General features: G+C 30.0%; 2 pseudogenes across 1 annotated transcript in view; both read left to right on the top strand.

The window, feature by feature from the left end:
• Window positions 1-22,357, top strand: part of LOC149061078 (uncharacterized) — a 288,522-nt pseudogene that overhangs the window by 85,314 nt on the left and 180,851 nt on the right. The window lies entirely within an intron of this gene.
• On the top strand, window positions 2,557-15,070 carry LOC149061085 (uncharacterized; annotated as a pseudogene).

Raw genomic sequence — 22,357 nt, 5'->3', positions numbered from 1 at the left:
GAGTGAACCTAACCTTTGGATAGCATTGTTGTAATAACGAATATCGCGTGTGAATTGTTTATGTTTTGTGTGACTTCCATTCAGAAGGGAATTCAATGGTTCTGGTGGTATAATTATATCATTTAATTTTAGTTTGCCATTTTCCACGTATATCGAACAGTTACAGAAAGTGTAGCGCTAAGTATGAAGTTAGCAGAACAAAGTTTGACATTGAATAACTGAATGGTGGTAGGAGGGTAGGCTCCAAAAACTCCAACAATGTCCAACAAGTCCATTTGAACATTGTTGGAAGGTTTTTAAAATGTTCTGCCATTATTGTAATGCTAACTTCACATGAGTCTTAAAATTGTAAGTTTTTTTGTTTTTTATATTACTATATAGAGCTCAAATAAGATCAATGATTTTGATTTTTTTGAAAAGCTTGAAGTTTTCCAGACTTGATTCCATGTGTCATAATTGATAACATAGGGTTACTCATTTTAAACTCTTGAAAAAATAACTTTATTTCTTTGTAAATATATAAAAAAAATTATAACTTTTGGTACATCACATATAGTTAACTTTTTATTGTTAAAACTAATACACTTAATAAAATACAATTATTTATCTTATAGATAATAGTGTTTTTTTAAATATAGAATTTATAAAACATCACATTTTTAACAAATTGATCAAAATAAAACATAACTTTGTTGTAGGTGTATAATATAACAATATGAAATTATAAAAAAACATAATAATATAAATATAAAAAAAATTAATATAAAATAAAATGAAAACATAACTTTGTTGTTGATGTATTATAATATAAATAACAACATAAATTAATAGTAACTTATTATTTCTCATGGTAACTCTTGGAACAGTTTCGACTAGAATTATAGCATAAAACCACATTACATTTGGAACATTTTGTTCTTGAATATGATTGAACACATAACTTACATCTTTTTTTATCTTCAGTAAGTTCAGGCAAATGTTGATAACCATCAAATCTCACATCTGGAACTGGTGCATTTATTCTCTTATATCTGTTCTCCCTCGGTGGTGTCAAATGAGATTTTCTTGTTTTGACTTTGTCTTTTCCAGACCTAAGTAAACCTAACGCGATCTTCATCTTAAATGTTAGTAAAGAGTCATGCTTTATTATATTCAACCGTTTGCAGTGACGTTACATAAGCCAGCTGTTCACGATACACATATCTACAATATGTAAAACAATTCTGATATTATACCGTTCATATTTAATATCGGTTTGATAAATCTCAACCAGCATGTTTTGTGTTTGGTTAGATATAGGTATAGCATAGATCAATAGCACCCATAAAAGAGTTCTACTCTTTGAATATAGCTGGCCTTTCTATTGGTATTCTTGACTTATGTGTAACTGACCAGCGTTGAGCCTGATATTTAGTTTGAAAGTAAATGCACAATTTTATTGTCAAACCATTTACGTGCAATAATTGCATATTTTGTGGTATCGATTTTTGTGTCATAAGATCCTCTTCTTAACTTTTTGAGGTTTTTATCATTTTCAAACTGACCCTCTTATACTGACAGTTCCAACACCTAAAATTCCAAGACTTTTTAAATTTACTATCAAACTGTAAAATTAAACCAGTTGTAGAAACTCATCTTGAAATTTTTGTTCTTAGGTATTATTTCAGATAAACGAATTACAATATCTCCACTCAGCCCAAGATTAGTATTTGGCCTAACTGTCCCTTTGCCAACATAAATTTCAAAACCATTTACAATACCTGATTTTGAAGCCAAAGCAAACATTTTAATGCCCTATTTATGTGGTTTTGATTTATTGTATTGCTTCATAGAATTTCTAACTTTAAAAGGTTATAATTTCATCTATTGCCAAATGTTCTTCAGGTTTGATTAATATAAAATTATGCTGTATGCCATTAATAAAAGGCCGAATTTTAAAAAGTTTATCATGTCTAATATCTGTAAATTAAAAATAATTAGTGTTGTCATTAAAATGTACATATGTAGGTACGTAAAGCAGTGAATTATGTCACTAATCATAGAATATTTTGTATATTGTACCCAATAAATTCTGTAAGTAGGCATTTTGATGACAGGCATACACATATGCATACCAAAGAATTGTTCAATTTCATTACTGTTTGTATGCTATTGCCTTTTTTTTGTACCGAATACAAATTAGTTTGGTAAACAATATTTTCAACAATTTTTGGGTAAAATAATTGTTTAAAATATTCCAATGGAGTATGTAGTTCTACAGGGGGGGGAGACATCATACAATTAAATGGGTATTTGTGATTTTCCCAAGAAACTGTAATCCAATTAGCTGGTAACTGCTGTTCATCATCTTCTTCATCAATTTCGGCAGTATTGTCCTCGCTTGGGTTTCGTAAATCTTGTGTTAGAGCCATTTCACCGTTTAAGAGGCATTTTTCTCTTTCCTGAAGTCAAAAAAAATATTATAGAAATAATAAACATTATAAAAACTAGAATTTATTTACCAAATGGTCCATTCAGCGTTATTAATATCAATAGGTAAACTCGTTTATTTCAGCAATGCGTTCAGCAATAATTATTTCTTCATCGATATCATCTTCATCATCATTACAGAAATCTTCAATGTCTGACATAACTCCTCGTAAGAGGTTTTCTTTTCCCGTATCATTTAGAGCCATAGTAGAAATGTATTAGACAAAATAAAAGTTATGTTTACACAGTATATAATATATACTTGTATAGAACTAGTGATGCCATTTGGAACCATCATATAACATTATCGTTACAGAAAAAATAACAATAATACAATTAAACTAAAGACATTTTCCGAATAATCTGCGTATTTTACCTAAGAAAAAGTAATTGCAAGTATAATAAAATATAAACTACTTACCGAAAATTGAACAAATAAAACTAAGAGTAGTTGTCGTCGAAACGCTTGAAAAAATTTGATAATAACGGATAATAACACTATCACTGATCACGTTATTATTATAACAGTGACACCAATGGATTGAAAACAAAATTTCCTATAAGAATTGATAGCATATGGAATCATTGGGTTGATCACATAAATAAGAAAAAATATTAAATATTATGATGCCGTAATTAATTTTTTTTAACCATTCGTGTATGAAATGATTACTTACAATATTTCTGATGAAAACTCTTGATTTTGTTTAATATTTTTTTTGCCTTCAATTTTTTTGTAAGTGTGCCCATAATCAGTTTCAATATATTGTTTTTGTCAGTTATTGGCCCAAGTGCCAATAACCACATTCTTACAAATTCTTCATAGTTTATAATTTTGGCATACCTATAACTTTGTTTAAAATTAAAATGTTTGATAAGTTAATGAGATGGCCTTTTTAGTTTTTTTATTTATATTACCTAACTGATATAACATTAATTCAATAGCAAAAATTCCAAGAAAACGTAATACGTTTCCAGAAGTTAATTTAGCTTTAGCTATCAATACAGTATTAAATGATGGGCTGTCCAAAAAAGCTGCTGCTCAACAATTTGCACTTTCAAGATCAACTTTACAACACAAGATAAAAAATCCAGAATGTAAAAAACTTGTGGTCCAGCTGCTGTCTTAAGTGAAGAGGAAGAAATTATATTGGAAAATTGAATACTCAAATGCAGTTTAAAAGGATTTCCACGTAGAAAAGAAGATCTCCAGCTCAGTGTGAAATTATTTTTTGACTAAAATGAATGACCCAATCCACTTAAAAATAATTTATCTGGTATATATTTATGACATTTATAATTAATAGTTATTTGTTTATTAAGTTAATATATTTACAAGTATATTCATTAATTTTTTAGGCGTTGGCTGGTACAAATCCTTTATGAAACGTCATCCTACAATTTCTGTCCGTACAAGCGAACATGTAACTATTGCCAGTGCTTGTGTAAGTGAAAAAGGTATAAAAAAAATGGTTTACATATATATGGGTACCTGATAAAAGAAGGTTTAGATGATATTTTAAACGATCCATCTCCATTATTTAATTGAGATGAAAGTGGCTTTGCTCTTTGCCCCAAAACCAAAACTGTTTTAGCACCAAACGGCTCAAAAGATATATATATATGAAGTGGCAGTTAGAAATTCGAAAGAAAACTTGACAGTTATGTTTACTTTTAATGTTGAAGGCTTAATGTGTCACCCAATGGTGATATATAACTACAAACGCCTACCTGAAAGATATTATAAATTCCGTACCTGAAAATTGGGAAGTAGGACATTCAGATACTGAATGGATGAAGTCCGAAACCTTTTATGAATTAATTTTAAATATATTTTATTCCTTTCTACTACAAAATAAAATACAACTCCCCGTCATACTATTTGTGAATGGACATAAGAGTCATCTAATTTATCAACTCAGTCAACTATGTTTGGACTTGAAAATTATTTTAATTGCATTATATCCTAATTCCACAAGAATTTTGCAACCTGCTGATGTTGCTGCATTCCGTCCATTAAAGTCAGGATGGAAAAATGGAGTCTTTGAATGGCGTAAAAATCAGAACAATTTGAACGAGGCTGAAAAAAGATTTCGCTCCAATATTGGACCAGGTAATTGACTATCATAGTACTGAGGAAGAATGGAATATTCAAAATTTTAATTTTAATACATTTTGCGATGAAGTTGGTTCTGAAATTATTTCAAAATTTGATCAAATTAGTAAAATTTCAGAAACTAGTCTTATCTTAAGAATTTCTAGCTTTATCTATAATATATAATTTAATTAAAAGTAGCAGTAATAAAAAATATATATCAAATGAATATCAAGATATTATACAAACTGAAATTCAACCGGATTCCTAGTACAGACATGATCCAATATAATGATATTCCAGATCAGGCAGATAATTATTATATATTCTGTATATAATAATATAGAATTATATATATATATTCTTATTTTAGGTATATTCTTTTGAAGCAGATAAAAATATTTTTAGTTTATGTAAGGACCATAACGAAGTAATTATCGATAATAATAATTTATCAGATACTACTATTTCTCCTATTCAAACTGAAATAAACATTTTAAATACACCTAAAGGCTATAATGATACTCTTATTGATACAAAAAGTGATGATGCTAACTTTAAGATTTTATCTGCACAAAGTAGTACACTTCCTTGTAATGTAATTAAAAAGTCATTACAAATATCTCCACTTGATAAATGCTTAATTTAGCCTATTACACCACAGAGAAAAGGCAGACGTACTATAGAAAGAATACCTTATATCATATCTTCCAAAATTTGGCAACAAATTCATGAGCAAAAAGAATATGCTAAAAGAAGTATCATAGAAAGAAAAAAAAGACTTGAAAATAAAGTTACTAAAACTACCACACCAAATTCTAATAAACCCAATCGTACTCTGTCAAATATCATAAAGAATATATTTAAGGAGAGATGGAAAGATGTACCTAGGAAAGATGTGGCAGAAACAGTTGTAAGTGGAGCTCTAGATGAGCCATTGACAAATGTAAGTAATGATCTCAATACATCAGCTATATTATATAAAGATTCAGGGCTATGTTATAAATGCAAAACAAATTTATGTGAATTATATAAAGGATTGGAGTGTGAATTTTGCTCTTGCCTTTATCATTTAAAGTGCATGATAAATGAAGAGCATTGTAATGAAACTTCAAATTATGAAACTAGTTTATTTATATGTATAGGTACTCTGTCAAAAGTTGCCATTAGTTAAATACCAAAGTAATGGCTGTGTTTTAGTATTAAATACCGTAATATTTTTAATATTTTTACTATTAATCAATCATAAAGTATGTTACAAAATAGTAAGATTGATATTTTAAGTGTTTTGTTAAAAAAATTTTTTAATAGGGGACGAGGTGGCCGAGAGGTCTAACGCATCAGCTTGTTTTATTTTACATTTTTTTTATATCCATGTTGCTTATTCAGTAATTAAAAAATATGTAATTTTGTTATTCATCATAAATACTGTTAAATATTTGAACAAAGAAGTAGGTACTACCTATTTTATTTACACGTGAACTCTGTAAAAAAAATATATCCATTATGCACTCACTTTTGACGAGAATTCTACAAAAGCAGAATTAAAAAAATTGGTGAATTTAACGAAGAAGATTTAAATGGTAATAGTTTAATAATAGAAGAGTACCAACTGTGGCAAAGGAAACTTAAAAAATTGGAAATAAAACCAAAAAATTCAATTGATGCATTGTCTAATGAATTCATTTACATATATTTTCTTCTTTACATTACATTGCATATAAAATTTAAATCTAAATATATACAAAATCTAAATATATACAAAATATACTATATATACTATATACTATACTATATATACTATATTGTTCAATATGTGTCTGAATATAATATAAATGTTTAATGCACAAATTATAATATTGATTGGTATATAAGAATACAATATAAATGTGGGATATCTTTACTGTGGATTGTTACAATATTAACATATAGCTGATCATTAGGGCTAGGATTTATATGCAATAAAAAATTGTAAAATATGCATTTTATTTACCAAAATATGCAAAAACAAATTTTTATTATTATTTATTATAATTCATAATTTATTATTATTACTTATTATTAGCTCATATTATTACATTAAACATTAGTTTAATTAGACCTAACTTGGCACTTTCACTTTGAACTTTCAGCATACTGGACACTGTTATTAGAACCATTCAAATTATTAAGTATAAACGTCCTTACATTTACGCAACACACAAAGTACTAATACAATTATTCTGTACTGTCTCACTGTATAACAATGTGTAAGTAATTCTACCAGTCGTCCGATCAACGATTAGGTAACTAACAGATATTATCCGACCTAAGATAAAATAGGTAGTAGTTATGCTATATATTTACGAAAATTCAACGGATAAACCAAAAACTGTCGGTTTCGTGAAGTACCATTTAAAATTAACAATAACTTATAAAAATTAAAAAATGTTAGTTAAACAATATCGAATTCTAAAAAAAATCTATGAATATGCAATTATATGCATTATGTCCAAAATATGCAAAAATATGCAAAAAAAAATGGACCTTTGCGTCAGTAATTAGTGCTCAATTCCTGCCGCCAACCCCGGAATTCCTGCTCTAACGGTTTTCCCGGAAAGTCGAATTTTCTCTGGATGGGGCTGGGGTAACGTTACTCCAGCCCACATCACAAGATGAACAAATTAAAATATTTTTTTCTAATTTATCTGAAATTCTAGTATTTTTTTCTAACTCTCCTCAAAGAGTAGCTATTTTAGGTGACATAGTAGGTAGTCGTTTGCCTAAGCTAGAGCAGTTCAAACACGATGGAATTTCAATATAAGAACAGTCAATACGGTTGATGAACATAAAGAGTCATTAATTGAATGTATGGAAAAAATTGTTAGTATTTCCTCATAGAATAGCACCATTAATCAAGCTACAGGTCTTAAGAGACTTAACAGATGCAACTTTTATTTTTTTGTTAACAATTTTTCATAAAATCGTGTTGACTAAGTATAACGTTGTTCAAGCAAAAAATACTGACGCAGTACAAATATAAAAATCAATTGACTTCTTTAATAAAGAAATTTCAAAAAATCGTGATGACATGACAAATATTTGTGAACACATTTTACAACATCCAGGCATTGAAAGTACTTCTATAAGAAGAAGGGTAGAAGATAATATCAATTCTAAAAAGTTAGCTGCATTGGAAGTATGTGACGTAATATCTATTCAGGCTCAAAGTCATTTTGCTTTTACCAAACATTTAACTGCAGCTAAACTTTTTCAAAATGATAAATATGAAGCTTATAAAAATGAATTTCCACTCACAACTTTAAATATTACTATTGAATGCTATTCATTCTTTGTTCTAGAACGTTTAAAGACCGAGTTGGAGGTAATGTATTCTTGTGATGATTTTCGTACATTAAGTGGTGTAATTCCTACTATAAATTACCTATTAAATAATAATATGGATGATACATTTAAAGAAGTTTTGAAGTTGCTAATACTTTTAGTAGTCATTCCAATGACATCTTCAGAAGCCGAAAGAAGTTTCTCAACGTTGAAAAGGATTAAAACATGCTTAAGAAGTAGGTACCATGTGTGAAGAAAGACTCAACGCTTTGACTATGTTAAGTATAGAAAGTTGTTTGATTAACGAAGATAATAGTTTTAATCAAAAATTAATTGATGAATTAGTTAAAATAAAAGAAAGAAGAATGGATTTTGTATATAAAGTTGACGTGTAATAAAATAGAATAAAAATGTATCGTATTATTATTACTTTTTTTTATGAATACCTACCTATATCTTGTAAATAAATATATTATTTTATGTGTAATTTAAGTATTATTGTTGGTCAGTGCCTCAGTGGCGTCAAAGTCAAATTTTACAAGTGTGGTCAATCATAAATGTAGTATTCATCTTTCAGAGGTGGAGGTGTGGGGCACTGACCTTTCAAAAAAAAATGTGGCGCATTACCATATCACACAATCACGATCAGCCACTGGTATTGGATGAAAAAACACTTTGACTTGTTACTTTACTATATAATATTATGATTTATTAATATATTTTATATACACAGTTGTAAGCTCGCAGAACTTCGACTGATGCAACTATCGCTTAAAAATTCTCTACCCGTATTATTTATAATAGTTCTAACAATGACGTGAAGTGAAGTAATATGCTAATATTCTAATATTACTCCCCTTTACTGTCAAATTAGCATATTTATATGAATTAATAAACAACTTATTGTTTTCACCATTGATCTAGGCTTGCACTTACTTCAATGCATTTATTATTATTTAATTTATTTACCTACATTAATTCTATCATACATTGTTACATGTATAATTTATATTTAACTCAACTATGTTGAATATTGAGATTACTACAGTCCTCTACAATACCTATATGAAAATCACTATATATTTTGGAGCATTTTTTTTACATAAGTGGAAATCATTTGTTCCATAATTGAAAAACTTACAACACGGATTTCTGAATTATTAATTTGACTTACCTATCTCACATAAAATATTATTTGAAGAATTTATATACTTATATAATATAGTTAATATAGTTAGTATTAGTTTAAATTACTAGAACAGTTGTACACATCACAAATACACAATACATTTGCAATTTTTTGCAACAGATAACTATTTCACAGGCTGGATACAGACATTATAGGCCCTGTTGACGAAATATTTTGCCACGCACATTAACACACAACGATAGAGTGTCCAGTATATTTTGTGTGTAGTACTCAACAGTAGGTGTACAGGTTCATTGAACAAATTCTGAGTGTGTGTGTACGCTTACGTACAAAATCGCCTGTTAATAATATAACCAATTTTGATATTAAGATAATAATAAATAAATAATATAAATAAAAACTCATAATTCATTGGCGCTATGGCCAGGTGCTATCGGGAACTAATTCTAGTATATAATACTCACATTCAGAAAATAATCGAGTTTACATAGATAGTGCACATTAAGAGTGTGTAATAGCATTGAGTATAGATAGTATATATACTATCTATACTCAATGGTAATAGTAGGTAAATGTAAAACGTAACCACGAACTAAGATTAACAGGACTGAAAACGAATCATAGGCGTGCCAACCCCGGGTACAGTGTATGGCGTATGCTTTTACACTCCTGTGATTTCAGGTGGCAGGAAATATTCCTTAGTATATCTTAGTTCATGTTTGGGACCCATCACAGGCTCCTTGGATTTAAAATTATAGACAAACATAACCAGAGGCGATTTGAGTATACTGTTTTTGGTGCACTGCACCGCCAATGTTAGGGGGGTGGGTGGTCTTGGTTGAGCATGTGCTGACCGCAATGTTTAATTTTAATGTTCAATAAATGCAAAAAGTAATAAAGTACCTAATCAATGACATATGATAAATGATAATCGTGGCTGAAACTATTGAAAGCGTCGAGTTAAGAATATAAGGGCCTTATTATAATTATAAACTATAAACTTTTTCAAAAATATTTATTTGTAATTTCTATTATGATGGTGGTGTGGGGGGGGGGGGGGGTGTCTATATATTGTCTTGCACCACTAAGTATAATACATTCAAACCGCCTCTGTACATAACCACTCTATTCAGACATGATGTTATTATTGATTTTATAAGCGATAGCATCAAAATAAAAAGTGGCTCAAATGCTCAAAACCACAGATTGGCGCACACCACTATGATGCTAATTCACCCTAGAGATGGGCAAAATACATCGATGTTTTTAAAATATCGATATTTTAGGTCTATATATCTACGATTTGTTTTCGATTAATCAATATAAATATCGATGTTTGTGTTCGAAAATCGAAATGTTCGAATTTTTTTTTGTATTATTTTTGTATTGTAGTGATCATGTCATCAACAGGTATCAGTAGTAAAGAACAGACTGGCGTGAAGATGCTCTGGCTAGTCTGGTCAAGTCGCGTCTGAATAATACGGGGTCTCTTATATAGTACTACCCTCTACTCCCCATTGTCTACTAGCTCTTGTCGCTGTTCTCACGGATGTGGTATAATCGTCTAAACTGACGGAAATGTCACTCACCCACATACGAGGAAAATGCGCATCCCGTGTAGCTGCAAACCTCGACAATTATATTATTATTATTATGTTAAAATATATATTATGATATTACATTCGGCCATTGGTTCTTGGAACTTTTGTACTGATGCATAACCCCACGTCCTGTGCACACCATAGAGTAATATATATAAATTATAATTAATTATAAGTAATAATAATAAATTACTCTATGGTGCACACCTATTGATGATCTTTTTTAGTCGTATGCCCACATGATTTTGTATTTCCCTAATGTTACCTTGTGGCGGTCCTGGACGGATCCCACAAAGGTGAGCGTGATGGTGGTTAAACAACAAAAAAAAATTAAGCACACGTTGTATTGGTCGCAAAGGTGCGATGCTTAGTTTTATTTTTTTTACAAAAAAAAAATACTACGACAAACAAAAGAATGAATGCGCGATAGCAAAAAAAAACACAATGTATGGTTTGGTGAGGTGTGTGCGACACGGCGAGGACGGTAGGTGCGTGGTGTGCGTGTCACTCTTAGCGCGGTCGTAGAACTGACTTCTACAAGCCGGTTCGCGGTACCGGCGATCGACATCTCCAGGCGCGCTTATCGCGTGTCGCTGTCGACCGCCGTCGATTGGCGGTTGACAGAGAGAATAGACGGCGTGGATTTCCGCGCACAGGCCGTTTGAATTCAAACGGCTATTACGCGGGACCGCGTCAACCTTATTGCCCTACCCTAGCTTGGTTCAGCTGGTACCTAGTTAACCATGAACTAGACAATGCGGGACGCTAGTCCATAGCAGTATGCAGTACACCATGATTAACTTACTTTAAAGTTAGTTAATCATGCAGTACACAACAATCGTTATGGAGTATACACTATACAGTCATAATACTGCAAAAGTGTAAAACTGTAAAGTGCCAAATTTATTAAACTACTATACTATTGATAAGCACTAACTGCTAACACAGCTAATGCAAGTATGCACAGTCAATTTATGTGACCCATAGTACTTATGTATTTGTTATTTATGTGATTGATAACAATGTCACGTTGCATAGTCATTTTTATGGGAGAATTCCATTATTAATGGACACATAAAGTTATGTGGTCAATTTCCACCACATAAACCTTATGTGATACATTTGTGTTCAGCTTGATAGCCTTAATCGCAATACTACAACAATTAAGTACCAACCACTTAACAATTTTCTATACTATTAAATTTGTCTTAAAAAAGTAATTAAATTAGCATACGTCTAGTCGTTAATATGGATGATATATTAAATTTTGTGAATTATTTGGAGTATATTGAAATTTATATAGATGATGATAATAATTATATACCAAGAAGGTATCTTCGTAATGTCGATGACCCATTCGAATTATATAGCGGTGATCAATTTTTTAAACGTTACCGTTTTCCAAAAAGAATTGTACTTGAACATTTGTTGCAATTAGTAAATATTAATTACAGGAATAAACGTGGATTACCTATTCCTACTGGTCTACAATTATTGACTACACTTCGTTTTTATGCTACGTCAAATTTCCAGGTAGTTTGGTTTAAAAAAAACTGTATTAATATTTAACTGTATTTTAAAAAAAAGTACCGATCTACCGGGTGAACCATTTATAAGTGTCTCCACTCATTATTTTGAAAATTTCTTACTTTATTGAACATTATTTTTTTATATAGGTATTTATAAGTAGGTAATTTGATTTTGTTTCAAAAAACTGCATATTTTCAGAAATGTTTTGTAATTGCCTTCAATTATATAAAAAATTTTTTTAAAAAAGTTAAAACTTAATAATGAGTGTTAACACTTAAGTTGATCATCCAGCATCCTGTAGCTATTTTTAGATTTGTGTAGTATCAATATATCATTATAGGCTGTCTGTGGTTATCTGAGAGGGATTCATCAAAGTACTGTGTCCAGTATTATTAAAAGAATTTCCCACCAAATTGCTACTAAAGCCAGAAACTACATTAAATTTCCTCAAACACAAAATGAGTGGGATGTTGTGAAACAGAAATTTTACGATGTCGCTTGAATGCCCGGAGTTGGTGCTGGTATTGACTGTACCCATATAAAGACACAAAACCCGGGTGGTCCTAATAGGGAAGTTTTTAGAAATAGAAAAGGATGGTTTTAATTTGTCCAAGTAACAACATAAAAATTTTTTCAAATTTATAAAACCAATGATTACAAAAATTAATAAGTGTCTTATAAAAAATTTTAAGTGGTTTGTGGTCCTCAAATGGAAATATATGATGTGGTGGCCCGATGGCCAAGAAGTTATCATGATAGTTTTATCTTCAATGCAAGTCGTGCATGCACTTTCTTTTTCCGTAATAATAATAATTTACTGCTTTTAGGAGATAATGGTATATTTATTTTTATACAGACAATAGACCTATAAAATACGTACTATAGGTACAGTTTTACCTATTTAGTGTTTATACTTTATAGGTTACCTATGCTTGTAAACCATATCTTTTCACTCCACTTCTAAATCCTATTACCAATTCAGAAAAAAACTATAACAAAGCACAAATTAAAGCGAGGAATATTATAGAACGAGTTTTCGGTGTGTGGAAAAGAAAATTTCCTTGCTTAAGAAGAGGTCTTGCCAACTCCACACTGACTTCGGTTTCAATTATTGTAGCTTGTGCTGTTTTATACAACATAAGTTTAAAATTAAGATTACTTAATATAGAAGACAATGATGATGAAGTTGATGATCCTTTTAGAGATAATAATCTCAATGGAGAAATCATCGGTGCTGCTTCTAGGAGGATACATTATCAGACACTTTTCTTAAATAATATTAAATATACAAATAGTTGTAAAATAGGTGATAGGTATAAGTTTTAATTAAAATTTTTCTTTAAAAATATAATATTTATAGATTACAGGTATATATATTTGAAATAGTAATAAGAATAGTATTTAAAATTTTAAATAACGTAACAATTGAAATTAAAAATTAGAATAAAATATAAGATATATGAATATAATAATTTATATAACATATTTTTATACATAAAAGTATATATATATATATACCTATTTAATATATTTTTTTATGATTAGTCATCTGATTTTTTTAATTTATTAATTTTTAATAAAAGCTTTTCTTTTTTTTAACTTATACAGCTCGTGTTCTTCTTAGCCTCTTAGCAAATACATTTTCAACTAAAATTTTTTAATAATCAATCTGAAAATAAAAATTAACTGAATCAATGTATGAATCACATTTTAATATAATAATATGAAAAAAAATTATATAGTTGTAATGGACCACTTTATTTACTTAATTTATTGTACTATGAATTGAAAGTACTAAATAATAAAATAAAAATTAAATATTATAATAATAAACATGGCAAATAAAAAATTTAATAATTGTGTTATTTCAATAAATTGAATGTTAAATCTTAAAAAAAAAATCAGAATTACGTGAGTACTTAAAACATGACACCTATTCAATATATTGATAAAAATAATCCTACCTAACCTTTACATATTTCATGTATTTTTGTACATTTTGATGAGTCGTGTCATCATTGTCTTCATATGACGTAGATTCGATGGATTCAGGTTCTGTCATTTTTAAATTTAAATTTACCTATTTAAATATTTAAAACTTGAAAGAAACTTAAGAAACACTTCAGTCTCAAACACTGTAACTGTTTAACTGAAACGTCTGAAATGTCTATAACCGCAAAATAATAAAATGTAATATTGTCATAAATTATAATGCTCTTATGATTATAGTTTTATCTGTAATCGATTAGTTCTTAGTTCGGTCCGGGTTAACCCGAAAACTTCAAAAATATACTCATGTTATTGTAAAAATAAACATACATTTTACATAATAGTATTTTAATTATCATGAAATAGATTGGAAATAGCGATAAAATGACACGGCGATGCGGGTGCTGAGGTGGTGGAGCGTCGGCCGGTCAAGGTGTGATAGTCGTGGGTAAATCAAAACAACGCGTTGTTTTATGATTATAACAGTTCACGTTTATTACGGTGGTTGTATATTATCGTAACACGTTTGAAACCAATACCAATATATTGACAATAAGTATTAAGTGTGACACTTAGAAAAAAAACAATGGTGATGACGCTTGTGTCGCTACGACGGTCGGTGATCGAGTTGCAGACCGGCGGCGGCCGGTACGCGTCCGGCGCGACTTTACTTCCCGTCCCGCCTTGTGCCGTTGTGGCGCGGCGGGAGAGTCGACTGTCACGCGGTCGTATCCCGTGGTGGCGGTTGACAAGAGCGTAGACTGGTCGATGCGGCACCTGTACTTTGTACTGGTTGTCGTTGCGGACCGTGTCATACTCCCCCGCCAAACCGTCAGACGGGATACACTTGTACCGGCGGCGCCAGCGTCCCGTCGTGAACGTTGCTCTACCTCTTGCGCGTGCTTGAGGTAGGCTTGCCTTCCCCGTTCTTTTTATGGTCGGTTGGGGGACCCGGCCGGAGTAAAGAACGACCTGTTGTTGTACTGTATCTCCGGCAGCTTCTCCAGCGACAGGCCTGGTGCGGCTAGTCACGCGTCCACGACGGCTGAATCCGCGGTGGGCGCTTGGTCTTGCTGCACCTGGCTGGTAGACGTTTCCGGCTCCTTGGGGTTCTGTCCCTTGGCCACCGGTGGGTCCACCTCAATCGCCGTTGGTGGTGTGGGTTGTGACGGTGGTGCGCTGGCGGCCTCCGGTTCGGAGACTGGCGCGGGTAGCTTGGCGAGCCGCGGTTGCCGGCTCGCGTTGTGTTCCCTTGCCTGTCACTTCTCCTTCAGCTTCTGGAACTTTCGTTTGTTCCTCGCCTGCTGTGCCTCCACCCTTTCCCTCACAACCGGTGTCGGAGTTACCCTTGACGGCCCGGGTACCGGTGAGGGCTCCCTGGGCGGCAAGGGTACGGGTGCCCTTGTTTGCTCTGCGGTGATCTGGTGTGCGGCTGGTCTGGTTGGGCGCGCGTTTTAGGCATGACACACAGAACTAAATACCAATGGTAAAATTAACAAATTCACCTCATCAAAATTTGATCATAGAGTTTGTACTTCTTTAACAATAATTGTATTGATTTCACCAAATGTTTGTTGAATTAAAAAGAAGCGTTTATTAAAATATATTAAACGTATTGTTCATTTTTCAATCACAATATGATCATAAAGTACGTTGTTATTTGACAATTAAAGTATTGATTTCAATAACACTGTTTGTTAAATTAATAAATAGCGTTTATTCAAATATTAAATATATTGTTAATTTTACAATCATACCATGTTTGAATTTAATCACTCGTACTATAATTTCCTCTGACGTAAAAACCCGCATTAATATGTCTAAAAATAGTTACCAGTAGTATGTTAACAGGAAATATTGTTATTCGTGATAAGATTTTTGTTTAATTTAACAATATATTCTTGTGGTTTTAGAATGTTTTTATATAAATCGTTAATGCAAAAATATTGTCATAACTTCTTATTTCTTATTCTTAAGTAGTTATTCTTATTTTGTTTTGAACTCATCACTCGTCTGTCATCAGAATACAGTACCTGCATCTACCTATGTTATTCATTTTAAACTCAGTAGATTGGATTATCTGGTAGGTAATTTAAATATTATAAGTATCTATATAAGTTAGTTGTTGTTTATAAAATTATCTAATTAATTTTTATTACGGAATAAAAAATATATTCATATATATAAATGTTGTTTAGGCCTTAATCCAATATAATTTGTTTTATTTGTGAAGAACAAATACCCACATTCAGTGGCGTAGCTAGACACTTTTTTCTGGGTAGGCCCGATATTTTGATGTAAGGATAACTAATGAATAGTTTTATAAAATAAAAAAGTATCAGAATACCGTATAGGTATTATACATTTATTATAGGCATATTACACGGATTTATTTTATGTTGTACAACTAAAAGTAAAAAATTAAATTAATAAAAAAGATATAGGTATAGCTTTATTAAAATAGTTTTAGATTGAAAATTCCAATTTTCTTTTTTTCACTGATGCAAATTCGTCAATTACAGCAGATGGATTTTCTATGAATTTTCCACTTATTTCTCTCTCAATAGACAGCAAAGTTAAATTATTTAGTCTGCTACTTGTCATCGTTGACCTTAGATATGTTTTTACTCTTTTCGTCGTCGAGAAACTCCTTTCTGCTGAGGCACTAGATACTGGAACTACCAAAACATTTTCAATAATTTTTGTTAATTCTTCAAATCCAACTTTGTATTTTTTTACTTCTTGATATAATTCAAAAATATCAGATACAGATAAAAATAAGGTTTTTCCCAGTCGACATTGGCATTTTAATTTGGTAATAAATTCATTTGATCGATAAAATGTAAATGTTTCAGCATAACGACAAATTATTTCACTGTCTAAAAAGGTTGATGAATTTTGGTCTAAAGCTTCTAAAGTTGCATACATATCATCATTTGTATTAAAACGCCGGTTCATTTCGAAATATATTACGTCTAAAATATTAAAAAATATTATTTTTTGCTCTGTTTTCATGTCATCAGATGAATAAGCCATTCTTTTACCAGTGGTAATAGTTACATAATAATCGGCCAAAGTACTTGAATTTTGCCGTGTTCTATTTGATGACAAATTATCACTTGATGGCGTAGGTATTTTAGAATTTTGAGCAATAACCAATGATTGCTCATATAGTTCAAAAAACTTCTCATTATTACGCAACTCTAATATTTGTTGCTTTGTTGCATTAATTAAAAATGTACAACGTTTTATATCAAGAGTAGTTGATTGCAGGTTAATTGATAAGCAATTAATGATATTTAATATTTCGTTTAAGCACACAATTATTATGATAACTTCAAACTTAGCAAACTGTATGGCCAACCCCTTTGCCTCTGCAGCTTCTTGTTGTTTAGTACTTTCTCTAAATGCATTAAGAACTTTTAAAATATCAGTAAAATGATTTTTAAAAAATGTAATACCCTTGTGTTTTGAAACCCACCTTATTTCACAATTTGTGGTACTTTATACTTAGTTTCATGTAAAAAAGCATGATGGTGAATTGTAGATACCGATTGGAATGCATAAATAGCTTCTAATAAACCAAGTATTTCATCTACTTCTTGAATATTTTTCGTTACATCAACTAGAACTAGGTTTAACCTATGAGCATGACAATGAATATACGGACATGGATTTTGTGCTAATTCCCTTATTTTTGTTTGAACACTAGAAAAAGCTCCGGACATTACTGACGCACCATCATATGATTGACTTACACAATTTGAAACATCTAAACCAACATTATTTAAAAAAAAATATTATGCCATCACACAGTGCTTGAGCATTTAAATCTTTCAATTCGACAAAACCTAAAAATCTTTCTTTAATTTTTAAATCGTACAAATATCTAATACAAATACTCATTTGTTCAATTTTTGACTGATCTCTAGCCTCATCTACAATTAAACTAAATATCTGGCTCCCAATATGAACTTCATTTACTATTAATTGTAATACAAGCTTTGAAGTAGCTTTTATTATATCATTTTGTATTTCAGGCGATATGTATTTGCTATTTTTAGGTAATAAATTAAAATTTGTTTTAAAATGTTCATTTTCGATGGAAAGTAATTTTATAATTTCATAAAAGTTACCTTCATTTACGTCATGACGTGAACACAAACTTGCATCATAATTTTCACTATTGAATTCTTCTTTTCTTTCTCTTAAATGTTCTCGTAGTCCAATATCTTGCCGTGCACAATATAAAACACACCTTATTACACTTGTTAAAATAGCTCGATTTTTTATAACTTGCTCCTTGACTTGTTTATTTATTTGAGTCGAAACTGATCCATTTTTTTTGGTTGATAGCCATGCGCCATATTTAGCAATTGCATTTTTATGTGAAGTAGTATTATCATGTTTTTTAGTCATGTTACTTATATTTTTCCAATCAGAATATCCACCAGTAATTAGAACATCTTTTTCAATTTGCGAATAAGAAGGAAAATGACGACAATAATAACAAAATACGGCATTCATCTTAATTGAGTATTCCAACCATGGATACTTATTGTACCAACTGCTTTGAAAGCTACGTTGCTTCCCAGATATTAGAGTACGAGGAAAACTGATGACAGGTTGTACAGCGGTATCCTCACAAGTTACACTAATATCAAAAATGTTTGAATTCAACTGTATATCTGTATCTGATATTGGAGTACGCGCACTTGATCCAGGGTCATTAGGTTCCGAAACAGTTGAAACAGCAGTTGATTTTGAATTACCTGATGTGATTAAAAAACGTTCCATTTTTCGAAAATGAGCAACGCGACGGACTAAGTAAAAATAAAAGCGAAATATAATCACTAGTCACTACGTTGTACTAAAGGCGTTCGCAGTGAAGCAGTGCGATTAGTATTAAACTAATCGACAATCGCAAGCATATCTATCCGACAAAAACTTATATTACCGTCTCGTTATTTTTGGAAATAATCGTCAATTGAATGGATAAGATTAATATCTATCATATTGTAGGTAACGGGCAAATACGGGCTGTCGGGCTATAATATTATATTATACACTATACATTTCGACGGATGCCGATTAACAGGAATTGGTCGGTTATTAAACCATAACACTCAAAATAAAAGACGTGTCATTATTTAACTGATTTTAAGAACCGATTAAAAACTATCAGGATTTAATTTCGTTAATTAAAACCGTATTTACGATATATTAATTCTATTATTTTAATTTTTAAATACATATTATATTATTATAGTCATATATACTACATATTTAATAGGATAAAAATTTTTTTTTTGGAAAAAAGTGGGTAGGCCCGGGCCTACCAGGCCTACCCGCTGGCTACGCCACTGCCCACATTAGCATCTCTTGTCGTTCATTATAAAATAATACATATCCTTGGTCCGTACAGCACTTATACTTGTAAAGAAAATAATTGTTCTCAATCATTTCAAACATTAAGTAGTTTTAAAAAACATGTTCTAATTAAACACATTGATACATTAGAAAATAATGAAATATTATAATGTAGTAATTCAGAGTTAAATTCTCATTTAAATGATAATGTCAATACACATGATTTATATATAGTTAACAATACATTTGATCAAACACCTCAAATACCTAGTGAAAATGTATTTGATTTTAATGAAAGTATTAAACAGTTTCATAGGTTAGCTATACAATTCTGTCTTAACTTGCATAATAATAACAACTTTTGTAGAAGTGATGTGCTTAACATTAAAGATGATATAGAAGTAAAACTCATAAAACCCATTACTTTCTTATTGAAAAATATGATTAAAAATTAAATTAAAGACCCATTGATTTTATCAAAATTTTCTACAGTTATTTCATCGATTTCAGATCCCTTTAAATATTGTAAAACTGAACATGTCTTAAATAATTGGTTAGCTACAAACTACTTAAGTGACAAATTGCAACAAGTTACAATTAACAATGAAATACAATTAGTAAGTCATAATGGTGAAACAATGTATGATGAACTAAGTATTAAAGGGATTTCGATGCCATTGAAATTCCAAATTAAAAAATACTTTGAACAAAATAACAATCTTGATTTTGCACTTAAACGTTATGATAATTTAATTAATTCTTCAGTCTCTAATGAAAATTATAATCTGTCCAACTTTGTTCAAAGATCCTTATGGAAAGAAAAAATACTTTCTTTTCAAAATAAATTAGTGATGCCATTTTTCATATATATTGATGATTATGAAATAAATAATCCACTAGGATCTAAATCCATGTGAAATTCTATTTCAGCAGTTTATTATAGTTTTCCATTAATTGAACAAAGTTCAAAACTTACACATATTTTTCTTGCTGCTCTCTTAAAATCTAAGGACTTGAAATCATTTGGAAATGATTTATGTTTTAAAAAATTGATTGAAGATATAAATTCTTTGGCAGAAGATGGGCTTATAATCAATACTTCTGATGGACCAAAACTAATTTATTTTATTCTTGGTTTAATAACTGGTGATAATCTGGGACTCAACTGTATTTGTGATTTCAGTAAATCTTTCTCTGCTAACTATTTTTGTAGATTTTGTAAAGTACATAAAAATGTATCACATTATTTAACTGAAGAGGACCAAACTTTACTACGTAATATTCACAATTACACAGATGATGTAGAAAAAAATTATTTTTCACAAACCGGTGTTAATAAATTAAGTATTTTGAATCAGATCAATTCATATCATGTTACAAGTAATTATTGTGTAGATGTAATGCATGATATATTTGAAAGAATTTCTCACTACAACATGTGTCATTTAATTATTTACTATACTGAAAAAGTTAAAATAATGTCGTTAGAAACTATAAACTTCAGAAAACAAAATTTTTCATATGCCTTAGAGCAAAAAAATTCTTCTCCTTCCATTGAAACACATCATTTAAAAAAAATTCATTTAAAAATGTCAGCAAGACAAATGATGTGTTTTGTTAATTTTTTTTCATTGATGATAGGCGATTTGGTACCTGAAGATGATGAAGTTTGGAACTTTTTTCTCACTTTTCTTGAGATAATTGAAATTTTACTAATTTATAAACTGAAGCAAGGTTCTATTCCTCATTTAAAGTTTAATTAATAAACATAACTCAAATTATATCACATTTTTTCATGATAGCTTGAAGCCCAAGCATCATTTGTTGACACATTATCCATCTATAATCCTTAAAATCCGGTCCTCCAAGACATTTTTGGTGTTATCGTTACGAGGCTAAGCATAAAGAGTTTAAAATGTATGCTAGAGCAATAACCTCTCGAAAAAATATCTGTTTGTCATTAGCCAAAAAATATCAGTTTAAATTTGCACACTTTTTATTAAATGATGAATCTAATCAAATAGTCGCTGTAGCTATGAAAAATATTATAAGTTCTAAACACAATGAATTTGTTTTTAATACTCTCAATATACCATCTAATTTTTTTAACAGTTACTCAAAGATTAATTTTAAGGGCACAGATTATAAAATAGGTAATTATGTTACTAATTTTATAAATGAAGTCTGTTTGTATGAAATCCTTGAAATAATTGTTTTACAAAATAATGTAGTATTATTTACTGTGCATCAAATTCAATTAGTATCTTATAATTTACACTTTAAAGCATATGAAGTTGATAGTAAAAAGTCTATAATTGCTAAAAGTCTAATAAATATTGAACAGTTCAGTGGTCCACCAATTAATATTCATCAAATTCCTAATGGGAAATTAATGATTAGACTTAAAGAATACTACTAAACAATACCATCTTAGTGTGTAATTTAACCAAATTTCACAATTCAAATTGTATATAAATATTAGTTTACATCATTCTTTTTTTTTTGTGTATTAAATAATATTGTATATAGTATGTATAGGTTTAGCTTTAATAATATACCCTTAATTAATATAGTGTAACAATTTGTTGTACAATAATAATACATTTATACTAACAAAAAATTGTATATGTATTTATTAATAGTTTGAAATGAATAGTGGACATAATTTATTTGAAACGTTTTTGAGTGATAGTATGGATATTTATAATGACACGGATACACAGTATACCGAACTTCAAAACTCAAATTCTTTTGATATTCAACATGATATACATATACCTTTGAATAATTTGGTTGATGATACAAATCAAGAAGAATGTGTTTTGGAAA

The sequence above is a fragment of the Diuraphis noxia genome, unplaced genomic scaffold (genome assembly GCF_037042655.1).
Source record: "Diuraphis noxia isolate RWA-SAM2 unplaced genomic scaffold, SU_Dnox_SAM2 contig0001, whole genome shotgun sequence".
NCBI lineage: Eukaryota > Metazoa > Arthropoda > Insecta > Hemiptera > Aphididae > Diuraphis > Diuraphis noxia.
The sequence above is the reverse complement of the archived record's forward strand: the minus strand, read 5'-3'. Positions and strand labels throughout refer to the sequence as shown.